Below are 13,536 nucleotides of genomic sequence, written 5' to 3'. Positions count from 1 at the left end.
TCTCTCCCTCTATTTTTATTTGAGTTAGTATTCAGAATCCTGTTTGACTAATATCCTAGAGGTGAGAATCATCATTCTAATATAGACACTATAATGTGACAGCTGGCAGAGTCAGTGGATCAAAATGACCTTAGCCAGTATTATGCAAGAATGTTTTAAGATCTTGGAGAATTACTCTTTTCTTGCCAAGAGGTAACTATGTGTAGGTATTGTGAAGGGCTAAGATTCCTAAGGCATATTTCAAAGCACTCATGCCTTTTACAGATATCCATGCTCTCTTTCATTTTATGAAAGATTTTCTGCATTTTAGACCACTGGTGTGAGCTGCTGCTTTCTAACAATGCCCACCTCCCATGCTGATTTAGTTAATAGGCTTCCTGTTGCAGGTCAAAACTTCAGATGACTTAAAGGAGTGTAGTTAGGCAGGGTAGAGGATTTGGAATGAGGACTGAGAAAGTGCTTAACTTTTATGAGAATTTTATGTTTTTAACAGTTGAATGAATAAAAAGAAATTTATGGTTTGCTTTGAAATTAACATTATGTGGAACTCATGTTAGTGCTGTGACTGGATTTCCTCTTATTTAGTATCAGGTGATTTATAAGTAATAGGCATTATTTTCTACCTTTATCATCATCAGAGTTTTAGTCATAAGTAAATGAAAACTCTCATATTCATTTACTGTCACAGTTTTCAAAACATATATTAACACTACTGAGATTAAAATATGTCTTCTTACCTCTCCTCTTCCTACTGTATTTTAAGATGATGTTTCCCGATGCTGTTTCTCTCCCTCATGCTTACTTTTCTCAGCTATATTTTATCATACAATCTGCTTTTGCTGATGAAGCCCTTTGACACAGTTCAAACAAGTATTGAAGTTAGATATCACAGTAAAAGAATATGAGGAAGGGTCATTTTGCCATCTGAAAAGAGGGGAGGAAGGATAGCATGTTGATAGGGAAGAAAGAGATGGACATGTAGGGTGATGTGGAGCCTGAGACTTCTGTGTGATGTAAGGGCTGTATAGGGAAATATTTCTGCTCAGACGAATTTCTAATAGCTGAGGACAGGGTCAAACATAAATAAATAAAATGAAATTCAGTGTCTGGATATAAAAAGTAAGAATGCATGCTTTAGTTCAGGGTCTCCATATAAGTTGTATATTTTTAGGAGCACCTTCCCTACCGTGCATGGCAATTTAGACATTCATAATCAGGGTTAACGTTGAAACCAATCAATAAGTTCAGTTCAGTTCAGTTCAGTCTCTCAGTCATGTCTGACTCTTTGCGACCCCATGGATCACAGCATGCCAGGCCTCGCTGTTCATCACCAATTCCCGAGATTGCTCAAACTCATGTCCATTGTGTCGGTGATGTCATCCAACCATCTCATCCTCTGTCATCCCCTTCTTCTCCTGCCCTCAATCTTTCCCGGCATCAGGGTCTTTTCCAATGATTCAGTTCTTCGCATCATGTGGCCAAAGTACTGGAGCTTCAGCTTCAGCATCAGTCCTTCCAATGAATATTCAGAACTGATTTTCGTTAGGATTGACTGGTTGGATCTCCTTGCAGTCCAAGGAACTCTCGAGTCTTCTCCAACACCACAGTTCAAAAGCATCAATTCTTTGGCACTTAGCTTGCTTTATAGTCCAACTCTCATATCCATACATGACTACTGGAAAAACCATAGCTTTGACTAGATGGACCTTTGTCAGCAAGTAATTATTTAAAATATGTTGGTAAGTTACTTTGTTAACAAGTAATTTTTTTTAAATTTGGAAGTTGGTTATAACATTACCTTGTACTTATATTGTCTGTTATATTTTTTGAGTGCCTTTGTCTGCATTTTATCTTTAAATCTTGAAAGCAATATGGAGACATAGCAGGTCAGGTGATATTATTTCCACTTTGTATGTGGTTTAGATATCCCCTTACTACCCTAGGTGTATCTAGGGTATTAAATCTCTGCTGCAAAGGCTTATAGACTCCATTTGCACAGCTGCTGTCCTCCAGCACTCCTCAAGTTATTTTTGAGACTGTGCAAGGTGTGTGTCAACCAGTCATTATGATATCACCTGCTGTCAGACCTTCTGTGGGCATGTGGTTCTTGGGCAGAGCTGGTTTGCCCTGGTGGTGGTGCTGCCCGGAGCCCAGGGTGCTCAGGTTGCACTTGCAGACTTGGTTTTGAAGAGTGGAGTGGGGAAGCAGGAAGAATGGGTGGAGAGTTGGAGAACTGTTCGGTAAATTATTCCTTTTTCATTTAAACTAGTGTTTCTAACTGTATGTTAGAAATATGAATTCACACATATGAATTTTTACAAAGGGTAATACTGCAAGCTTAAGCTTATGAAAGTTTGTGAATAAGACTTAAAATCACTACGATAACCAATATCTGATTACCAAGAGGTTGTCTATAAAGTCTCTATAAAGATTTGAGACACCTCAAAAATGATATTTGGTGCATGTGGTCTTTTTGGTCCAATTTCCCCATTATGTTCTTTGTTGGTTTTGAAAGAAAACTTCTAGAGTCTAAAAAAATTCAAAAGTCTTTTTCTTGCATAAGTGAATTCTGGACAGATGGAGAGAAGTCCCTTCTTGTCCACTGTGAGACAGTGGGCAGATGGTTGGAACCACAGGAGGTCTGGGATGCTAGAATACTATACTGAGGTCATTAAAATGTAAGTTGCATAAAGTTAGCCATCTCATGCCCTGTTTTGGTAGCATTTCACATTCGAAGAAACAACAAAGTGGCATCCACAATCATTGAAAGTAAATTGAAATCTTTACTGCTTTGTCTTATCAGACAGACAAAGGGGAATAATTGTATATAACAAAGTAAAGCCTTCCTAAATATTTTTTCTCAATCTATCATTTTCAAAATCTCCCATGCTGCTGCTGCTAAGTTGCTTTAGTTGTGTCCGACTCTGTGCGACCCCATAGATGGCAGCCTACCAGGCTCCTCCATCCCTGGGATTCTCCAGGCCAGAACACTGGAGTGGGTTGTCATTTCCTTCTCCAATGCATGAAAGTGAAAAGTGAAAGGGAAGTTGCTCAGTCATGTCTGACTCTTAGCGACCCCATGGACTGCAGCCTACCAGGCTCCTCCGTCCATGGGATTTTCCAGGCAAGAGTACTGGAGTGGGGTGCCATTGCCTTCTCCAGTTAGTCACTCAATTGTGTCAAATTCTTTGCAACCCCTGGACTGTTGCCCACCAGGCTTCTCTGTCCATGGAATTCTCCAGGCAAGAATACTGAAGCGGATTGCCGTTCCCTTCTCCAGGGGATCTTCCTGACCTAGGGATCGAACCCGGGTCTTGCATTGTAGGCAGATTCTTTACCTTCTGAGCCACCAGGGAAGCCCTGTTGTGAGCGTAATGCTTGTAAAGTTGAGGTAGGTCCTGACTGTATTGGTTGTCTTTATCTTCCTGTTGAATAAATAGGTGAAGGAATAAATTAAAACATTATACTTCCTGTTTAGAAATATCTTTTAAACAAATCATCCAGTACATTAAAAATTAAGGACAATTAATGTTTAATAAGAGAATAAATTTACTAAGAAATATAATGTTAAACGAAGTAAGGAATACGGTTTCAAGAATTAAGTGAAAAATTCATACTTTGCCATTACACTGCAACTATCTTCTCACAGAGGCATATACATATAACTGTATATAGAGTAAAAAACAAATGTGTCCATGCTCAACAGGTGATGAAAGCTCTGTTACCAGGGAGTTCATGGTTAAACCTTGGAGATTAATAGTTTGTGCTAAATTGCTTCAGTCATATCCACCTGTGCAACTTATGGACTGTAGTCTGCCAGGCTCCTCTATCCATGGGCTTATTCAGGCAAGAATATTGGAGTGGGTTGCTATGTCCTTCTCCAGGGGATATTTCAGACCCAAGGATTAAACTTGTGTCTTTTAGGTCTCTTGCATTGGTAGGTGGTTTCTTTACCACTAATGCCACCTTGGAAGCTTTATAAAGTAAGGTTTTCTAATACAGTTTCTATCACATAACTTCATTAGTTGAATTTCAGTTTATTGTTGTATGCATTTATCATGCATTGCTTTAAATCTTTTAAAAATAAGGTAAATTGATAAAAATAGGAAAATTGATAAACACAATTTCATTAAAATTTTTTCTTAAAATATACCAAGTAAGCATTGTGTCTAAGGATTCAGTGCCTTGGGTTCTGTGTTGGCAGGGATCCTTTGATTATGGAAATGATTGCACTCCCTTTGTAAGACATTGCAAGAACTAACTAGACAAAGCATCCTGAAAAACTTGAGAAACTCAGATGGTTGATGAAAACCTCCATTTCTAACTCTGTTTAATTAATTCAAAAGGTGGTATAAAAGAAACTAATATTGGCTTCTGATGAACTGTCAGTGGAGAAGTTTCTGTGTACAAAGGCTTTTTAATGACCCATCTGTCATTGGATGTGGTTTAAGTAAACTAACTTAACAATTTTAAGTATTAAAGTAGTTACCAGAGAGCTTCCAATGAATGTATGGGTAAAATGGATAGATGCTGATATCACAGCTAGATAGCAATATTTTTCCAATGATCCCACCAGAAAGGAAAAGAAAACAAGGCAGTAAGGCAATGGTTAATTAATAGAGCTTTACATGTCACAATGTGCTAGAGGTGCTATTTCTGAGTGAGTGTTTTCAATTCTAAAAAGCACCCAATGATTGCACTACTTCCTTTGAAAGTGTTATGTGGAAATAGTGAATCTGTAGAATTTCTGCATGTGATATCCATGGGCAGAGGGTGCATGGATAACAGAAGTTAAAATGTATCATTTTTTATATGAAAGATAGCAAGGGCAAGGGTGGTGGTTTGTGGAGGGGGTGGTATATTTAGCTTCAGCTTTGAGTTAGATCTTCCAATTAACCTCTTACAATTTTTAGAGCTACATAAAGTAGCTGTTCACCTTGCTTTATTTGAAAGAATTATAATACATAGAGGAAGGGAAACAAATCTGAAGAGATTATAATACTTTTTTTTTTTTAACCAGAAGGGCTGTGAAAAAAAGTGTCTAATTCTTGATATGGAACACAAAATAGACTCTTTTGGATTAGAGTATAAGGGACTGTTAATACATATTGGAAGGTTTTAAGAAGCAGGAGATTGAATTTCTAGACCAGGTTCTGCCACTAAATTGCTTTGTGACTCTAGGCAAGTCTGGATTTTAGTTTCCTTACAGATTGTCTAGCTTTGAAAACTAAAGATTATGTGAAATTCTTTCATTTTATAATTCAGATGTTTCTCCTTGAATTTTCAGTGTTTTTGTGGATAGAAAATTGAGATATTTGTCTGTACACTTAAAATTCTTATGAGGCTTCCAATTCATATCTGTGAAATATTCTGAAACAAAGTGGGGAATTGATTGCTTCATGAAATTGTGAGTTCTGGGAGATATTCAAGGAGAGGAGAGACACTCATCAGAACCATAGTACAGCAGTCTCCCTTACCCATGGTTTTGTTTTTGGCCATTTCAGTTACCTGTGATAAACTTTGACCTAAAAATATTAAAAGAAAAACTGCAGAAATAAATGATTCATAAGTTTTAAATTGCATGCTGCTCTGAGTAGTGGGATTAATCTGTGCACCCTTCCACTCTGACCCACCTGGGAGGTAAATCATCCCTTTGTCCAGTGTATCCATGCTGTATAAACTACCTGCCCACTCCTTGCTTAGTAGCTATCTTGGTTAGCAGATTGACTGTTGCAATATTGCAGATCTTGTGTTCAAGTAACCTTTATTTTGCTTAATAAGGATCCAAACACGCTTCCTTGGTAACTCAGGCAATAAAGAATCTGCCTGCAATCCTGGAGACCTGGATTTGATCCCTGGATCAGGAAGGTCCCCTGGGAAACAGAATGGCTACCCACTCCAGTATTCTTGCCTGGAGAATTCCATGGATTGAAGAGCCTGGCTGGCTACGGGGGTCACAAAGAGTCCATGGGGTCACAAAGAGTTGGACATGACTGAGTAACTAACACTTGCACTTTTTCACTTTTCAAGGACCCTAAAACACAAGAATAATGATAATGGCAATTTGGATATACCAAAGGGAAGCTGTAACATGCTTCCTTTAAGTGAGAAGACGAAAGTGAGAGAAAGGAAAAAATCTGAGGTTGCTAAGATCTACTGTGACTTTTATTAAAGTATAATGTTATAATTTTTTAATTTTATTATTAGTTAATATTAATCTCTTCCTGTTCCTAATATATAAATTAGGTGTGTATGTATAGTAAAAAAAGCCTATATGTTAGTTTCAGTATCCCCCACAGATTAGCAGGAATCCTAGACTGGGAGCTTGAGGTCAGGTGACTGAGTGACTGAACTGAACTGAACTGAACGGTACTCCAAAACACCAAGGTTTTAGGATTCTAATTCTTGATGATGATTCATAGTGACCTCTGCTAACCCACTTGAGGAGAGGGAGGTGGGAGGGGGGATAGGGATGGGGAATACGTGTAACTCTATGGCTGATTCATATCAGTGTATGACAAAACCCACTGAAATGTTTTGAAGTAATTAGCCTCCAACTAATAAAAAAATAAATAGATAAATTAAAAAAAATACAAAAAAAAAAAAAAAAAAGAAAAAAGGTGTACGTTGAAAGCAATCCCTTAAGGATTTCCCTTCTCTAAGACCACAAATGAGTAAGGCTCTTGTGACAGTAGTTGCTTTCCCACCTTCCTAGATCATACCAATCCTCTAAGACCTCTGTTTCTGGCCTCCACTTTTACATGCAGTCTTTCCTAGGTATTCCAAACTATCTTCATCTTCCTGATTGCCCTTGACACTCATTGGCAAACGTTGAAACATTTGTGGGTATAGCATATATACCATCATTTAGATTCTTGAGTATATTAAACTTTTCTTTCCTTAGTTATACAAAAATTGGTCTCTTAATATTTCATGAGCATGGCAGGGATCATAGATCATATGTCATAGATCATAAAAACTACTCCTCACCCAAAACATATAATGTTTTAGATGTTATTTTAGGTACTAACTTAATATCTGTTGAGTTAACTTTTACATGCAGCTCATCAGAATTCCTTTGCAGTGTTGCCTCTCAGAAGACTATGGTTAGTTTCTAGCATATTATTTTATTCATTGAATAGTAATATTTTGTGAAAAGTTTCTACTTGACTTTCTTTTTCAGAGGTTACAGCATGTTCCCTTCTTTTTTTTTTCTTCTGATATTGTATCTTGGAGTTTCTTAGACTTGAGAACTTTATCCGGTACATTTTAAATAAAAATATAATATTCCCAAAATTGGTTTCTAAGACCTCTCAGATTCTTAGCATTTCATCTTTAGCATATTTCAAAAAAAACATTGCCTTGTCTGGAAATCAGGTTAATTTGATAATAGGCAAATTGCCTTTCTTATATAATGTTCTATTTGCTCTGCAAACTAATTCTATGCTCCACTTAGGATTTAAGATTTTTATCTTGTTCTCTAAAGTCTTGGATTTCTTATTTTGATCAAGTGGTTTGTACTAAGTTTGGACCTGTCACAAACAGACCCCATTTAAAGAGAAAATGTGAAAAGGAGCTTTCAAAAATCTGAACTTGTTCCTGCTTTACCTTTGGGAAAAGAAGCATGTTGCTGTTCATCATGTTCATGTGATGATTTCTAAATATATTTTCAAGTCCTTTTTTCCACCACTTTTCCCCACATCCTATATTCATATTTGCATTTATTCTTATTAATAATATCTTTGTATGAAGGGATACAATTTTTTAAATACTTTCCTGAGGGTTTAGCATATAATTATCAACAGCTGCCCTGTGAATTAGGCAAGCAGGCTACATCATCTTCATTGTTCACAGGTTGAAACTGAGTCTTAAGTTTTAAATGACTTTGTTGTTGCTCAGTTGCTGAGTCATGTCTGACTCTTTGCAACCCCATGGACTGCGGCACGCCAGGCTTCCCTGTCCTTCATCACCTCCCAGAGCTTGCTCAGACTCATGTTCTTTATGTCAGTGATGCCATCCAAGGATCTCATCCTCTTCTCCTCCTGCCGTCAATCTTTCCTAGTGTCAGGGTCTTTTCCAATGAGTTGACTGTTCGCATCAGTTGGCCCAAGTACTGGAGCTTCATTCAGCTTCAGCATCAGTCCTTCCAATGAATATTCAGGATTGATTTCTTTTAGGATTGACTGGCTTGATCTCCTTGCTGTCCAAGGGACTTTCAAGAGTCTTATCCAGCACTACAGTTTGAAACCATCAGTTCTTCAGTGCTTATCCTTTTTTATTGTTCAGCTCTCACATCCGTACATGATTACTGGCAAAACCATAGCTTTGACTATACGGACCTTTGCAGGCAAAGTACTGTCTCTGCTTTTTAATACGCTGTCTAGGTTTGTCATTGCTTTTCTTCCAAGGAGCAAGCGTCTTTTAATTTCATGGCTGTAGTCACTGTCCACAGTGATTTTGGAGCCCAAGAATATAAAGTCTATCATTGTTTCCATCGTTTACCCATCTACTTGCCATGAATTGATGGGACCAGATGTCATGATCTTTGTTTTCTGAATGTTGAATTTTCTCTTTCACCTTCATCAAGAGGCTCTTTAGTTCTTCTTCGCTTTCTGCCATAAGGGTGGTGTCATCTGCATATCTGAGTTATTGATATTTCTCCTGGCAATCTTGATTCCAGCTTGTCTTCATCCAGCCCAGCATTTTGCATGATGTACTTTGCATATAACTTAAATAAGCAGGTTGACAATATGCAGACTTGATGTACTCCTTTCCCAATTTGGAACCAGCCCCTTGTTCCATGTCCAATCCTAACTGTTACTTCGTGACCTGCATATAGGTTTCTCAGGAAGCAGGTAAGGTGGTCTGATATTCCCGTCTCTTTTTTTTTTTTAATTTTAATTTTATTTTATTTTCAATTATTTTTATTAGTTGGAGGCTAATTACTTTACACTATTGTAGTGGCTTTTGCCATACATTGACATGAATCAGCCATGGATTTGTATGTGTTCCCCATCCCTATCCCCCTCCCACCTCCCTCCCCATCCCATCCCTCTGGGTCTTCCAGTGCACCAGCCCTGAGCACTTGTTTCATGCATCCAACCTGGGCTGGTGATCTGTTTCACCCTTGATAGTATACTTATTTCAATGCTATTCTCTCAGAACATCCCACCCTCGCCTTCTCCCACAGAGTCCGAAAGTCTGTTCTGTACATCCGTGTCTCTTTTTCTGTTTTGCATATTGGGTTATCATTACCATCTTTTTAAATTCCATATATATGCATCAGTATACTGTATTGGTCTTTATCTTTCTGGCTTACTTCACTCTCTATAATGGGCTCCAGTTTCATCCATCTCATTAGAACTGATTCAAATGAATTCTTTTTAATGGCTGAGTAATATTCCATTGTGTATATGTACCCAGCTTCCTTATCCATTCATCTGCTGATGGGCATCTAGGTTGCTTCCATGTCCTGGCTATTATAAACAGTGCTGCGATGAACATTGGGGTGCACATGTCTCTTTCAGATCTAGTTTCCTCAGTGTGTATGCCCAGGAGTGGGATTGCTGGGTCATATGGCAGTTCTATTTCCAGTTTTTAAAGGAATCTCCACACTGTTCTCCATAGTGGCTGTACTAGTTTGCATTCCCACCAACAGTGTAAGAGGGTTCCCTTTTCTCCACACCCTCTCCAGCATTTATTGCTTGTAGACTTTTGGATAGCAGCCATTCTGACTGGCCAGTAATGGTACCTCATTGTGGTTTTGATTTGCATTTCTCTGATAATGAGTGATGTTGAGCATCTTTTCATGTGTTTGTTAGCCATCTGTATGTCTTCTTTGGAGAAATGTCTGTTTAGTTCTTTGGCCCATTTTTTGATTGGGTCATTTATTTTTCTGGAATTGAGCTTCAAGAGTTGCTTGTATATTTTTGAGATTAATCCTTTGTCTGTTTCTTCATTTGCTATTATTTTCTCCCAATCTGAGGGCTGTCTTTTCACCTTACTTATAGTTTCCTTTGTTGTGCAAAAGCTTTTAAGTTTCATTAGGTCCCATTTGTTTATTTTTGCTTTTATTTCCAATATTCTGGGAGGTGGGTCATAGAGGATCTTGCTGTGATTTATGTCAGAGAGTGTTTTGCCTATGTTCTCCTCTAGGAGTTTTATAGTTTCTGGTCTTACATTTAGATCTTTAATCCATTTTTGAGTTTATTTTTGTGTATGGTGTTAGAAAGTGTTCTAGTTTCATTCTTTTACAAGTGGTTGACCAGTTTTCCCAGCACCACTTGTTAAAGAGGTTGTCTTTTTTCCATTGTATATCCTCGCCTCCTTTGTCAAAGATAAGGTGTCCATAGGTGAGTGGATTTATCTCTGGGCTTTCTATTTTGTTCCATTGATTTACATTTCTGTCTTTGTGCCAGTACCATACTGCCTTGATGACTGTGGCTTTGTAATAGAGCCTGAAGTCAGGCAGGTTGATTCCTCCAGTTCCATTCTTCATTCTCAAGATTGCTTTGGCTATTCAAGGTTTTTTGTATTTCCATACAAATTGTGAAATTATTTGTTCTAGTCTGTGAAAAATACCATTGGTAGCTTGATAGGGATTGCATTGAATCTATAGATTGCTTTGGGAATAGAGCCATTTTCACGATATTGAGTCTTCCAATCCATGAACACAGTATATTTCTCCATCTATTTGTGTCCTCTTTGATTTCTTTCATCAGTGTTTTATAGTTTTCTATGTATAGGTCCTTTGTTTCTTTAGGTAGATATACTCCTAAGTATTTTATTCTTTTTATTGCAATGGTGAATGGTATTGTTTCCTTAATTTCTCTTTCTGTTTTCTCATTGTTAGCATATAGGAATGCAAGGGATTTCTGTGTGTTAATTTTATATCCTGCAACATTACTGTATTCATTGATTAGCTGTAGTAATTTTCTGATAGATTCTTTAGGGTTTTCTATGTAGAGGATCATGTCGTCTGCAAACAGTGAGAGTTTTACTTCTTCTTTTCCTATCTGGATTCCTTTTATTTCTTTTTCCGCTCTGATTGTTGTGGCCAACACTTCCAAAACTATGTTGCATAGTAGTGGTGAGAGTGGACACCCTTGTCTTGTTCCTGACTTTAAGGGAAATGTTTTCAATTTTTCACCATTGAGGATAATGTTTGCTGTGGGTTTGTCATATATAGCTTTTATTATGTTGAGGTATATTCCCGTCTCTTTAAGAATTTTCCAGTTTGTTGTGATCTACACAGTCAAATGCTTTAGTGTTGCCAATGAAGCAGAAGTAGATGTTTTTCTGGAATCCTCTAGCTTTTTCTATGATGCAGTGGATGTTGACAATCTGATCTCTGGTGCCTCTGCCTTTTCTAAATCCAGCTTTTACATCTCAAAGTTCTTGGTTCACATACAGTTGAAGCCTAGCTTGAAGGATTTTGAGCATTACTTTGCTAGTGTGTGAAATGAGTGCAATTGTGCAGTGGTTCAAATATTCTTTGGCATCGCCTTTCTTTGGGATTGGAATGAAAAGTGACTTTTTCCAGTTGTGTGGTCACTGATGAGTTTTCCAAATTTGCTGGCATATCGAGTTCAGCACTTTACCAGCATCATCTTTTAGGATTTGAAATAACTCAGTTGGAATTCCATAACTCCACTAGCTTTGTTCATAGTGATTCTTCTAAGGCCCACTTGACATCGCACTCCAGGGTGTCTGGCTCTAGGTGAGTGATCACACCATCATGGTTATCTGGGTCATGAAGATCTTTTTTGCATAGTTCTTCTGTGTATTCTTGCCACCTCTTCTTAATATCTTCTGCTTTTCTTAGGTCCATACCATTTCTGTCCTTTCTTGTGCCTATCTGCATGAAATGTTCCTTTGGTATTTGACTTGGTGTTGGATAAGTGACTTACCAAGATTAAAACTAGAACCAAAATACAGGTATTTTGCCTCCTAGTTTTTTGTTCATTTTGCAATACAGTGTGGCCTTTAAATTATTTTAAAAAATGATAGGACAGAATTAGGCTAGTAGTGAATTTATAATAATTTAGTAATAAACTGCAATTTTGGGCTTACCTGGTGGCTCAGCTAGTAAAGAATCTGCCTTCAATGTGGGAGACCTGGGTTCAATCCCTGGGTTCAGAAGATCCCCTGGAGAAGGGAAAGGCTACCCACTTCGGTATTCTGGCCTGGAGAACTCCATGGACTGTATAATCCATGGTGTTTCAAAGAGTTGGACACAACTGTGCAACTTTCACTCACTCACTCATTCATACTGCAATTTTAAACATATTTAAAATATTTTATATATTTATGTATGCAGTGAGTGTTTTTTGCAAAAGGTCAAATTTTGTATTTGTGCGCCCTACGTGTACTTCTAGGTTCCTTTTAAATGGTCGAGGCATAATTATTGCATAAATACCGCAAAAAAAGCTCCGCATTTGTCACTGTGGGCAAATGACAATAGAATTTGATTAATGGCAGTGCATCTGGTGCTTCTCATAGTTACCCAGTTACCCATTCACAGTCTGAAATGCCCGTAAGAAGCTGCCCTTGTATCCTACTTATTGCAGTACTAGCTAAATAAATTTTAAAGAGCATAGTTGTTGTTTAGTTGCTAAGTTGTGTCTGACTCTTTGAGATCCCATGGACTGTAGACCACCAGGCTCCTGTGTCCATGGGGCTTTCCAAGTAAGAATACTGGAGCAGGTTGCCATTTCCTTCAACAGGGCATCTTTCTGGACCAGGGACTGAACCTGTGTCTCCTCATTGACAGGCAGATTCTTTACCACTGAACCACCAGGGAAGCCCTAAAGAGCACAGAGAATTCTATAAAATAATGCCTTTTTGCACAAAAAGAATAGATTGAACAAAAATTTTGAACCTTATTTTTTAGCAACCTTCAAGAGTTTGAAAATAATTTATCTGAAAATTTCCAGAACCTTTACTTTAATCAGTTGTTAAATGTCAATCTAAATAAAGAAAGTTTTTTAAGAAAAGTATTAAGATGTGAAGTTCAAGTTTATCATATGAAATTAACTATAGCATCTCACTCTTGACAGGCTAAACTGTAAAGACCTGGGAGGTTTCAACTAGTTCCAAGTCAATCTATTGTTTAAACAAACTTTCCTCTTGCTAACTTCTCAGTATTTCCCTCTTGATAGATACATTCTTTCTTTTCCTTACTGGCTGCTGTATACACATTTTGCTTTCTAGTTCATAAGTTTTCTTTTTAGCAGCAATCTCAGTGGTTAAATCTTTTTAGACCTATTTGAAAATCTGAATGTATTACATCTACTGGGGCTTATATAAAGTTCAGCAGGGTGCATATTGTTTATGTACCAAACAGAAGTCCAAATTAAAGTATGTCAGACTGGTTAGGATATGTGCTTCCCCAGAGGAAGAGGGCTCTTTTATCTACACACTGGATTGCAAATATGCCTCTTTCATTTTAAATTAAGTCAGAATTCTTGAATTTATATCATTGACTTTGTATAGATTCAAAAGGCATTGTACCTATGGGCTCTAACATATATCTCT

The 13,536-nt window shown here is 37.6% G+C and overlaps 1 protein-coding gene across 5 annotated transcripts in view; it reads left to right on the top strand.

The window, feature by feature from the left end:
- CTNNA3 (catenin alpha 3) overlaps nt 1–13,536 on the top strand; it is a 1,812,800-nt gene that overhangs the window by 277,283 nt on the left and 1,521,981 nt on the right. The window lies entirely within an intron of this gene.

The sequence above is a fragment of the Cervus elaphus genome, chromosome 15 (assembly GCF_910594005.1).
Source record: "Cervus elaphus chromosome 15, mCerEla1.1, whole genome shotgun sequence".
Classification (NCBI taxonomy): Eukaryota; Metazoa; Chordata; class Mammalia; order Artiodactyla; family Cervidae; genus Cervus; species Cervus elaphus.
The sequence above is the reverse complement of the archived record's forward strand: the minus strand, read 5'-3'. Positions and strand labels throughout refer to the sequence as shown.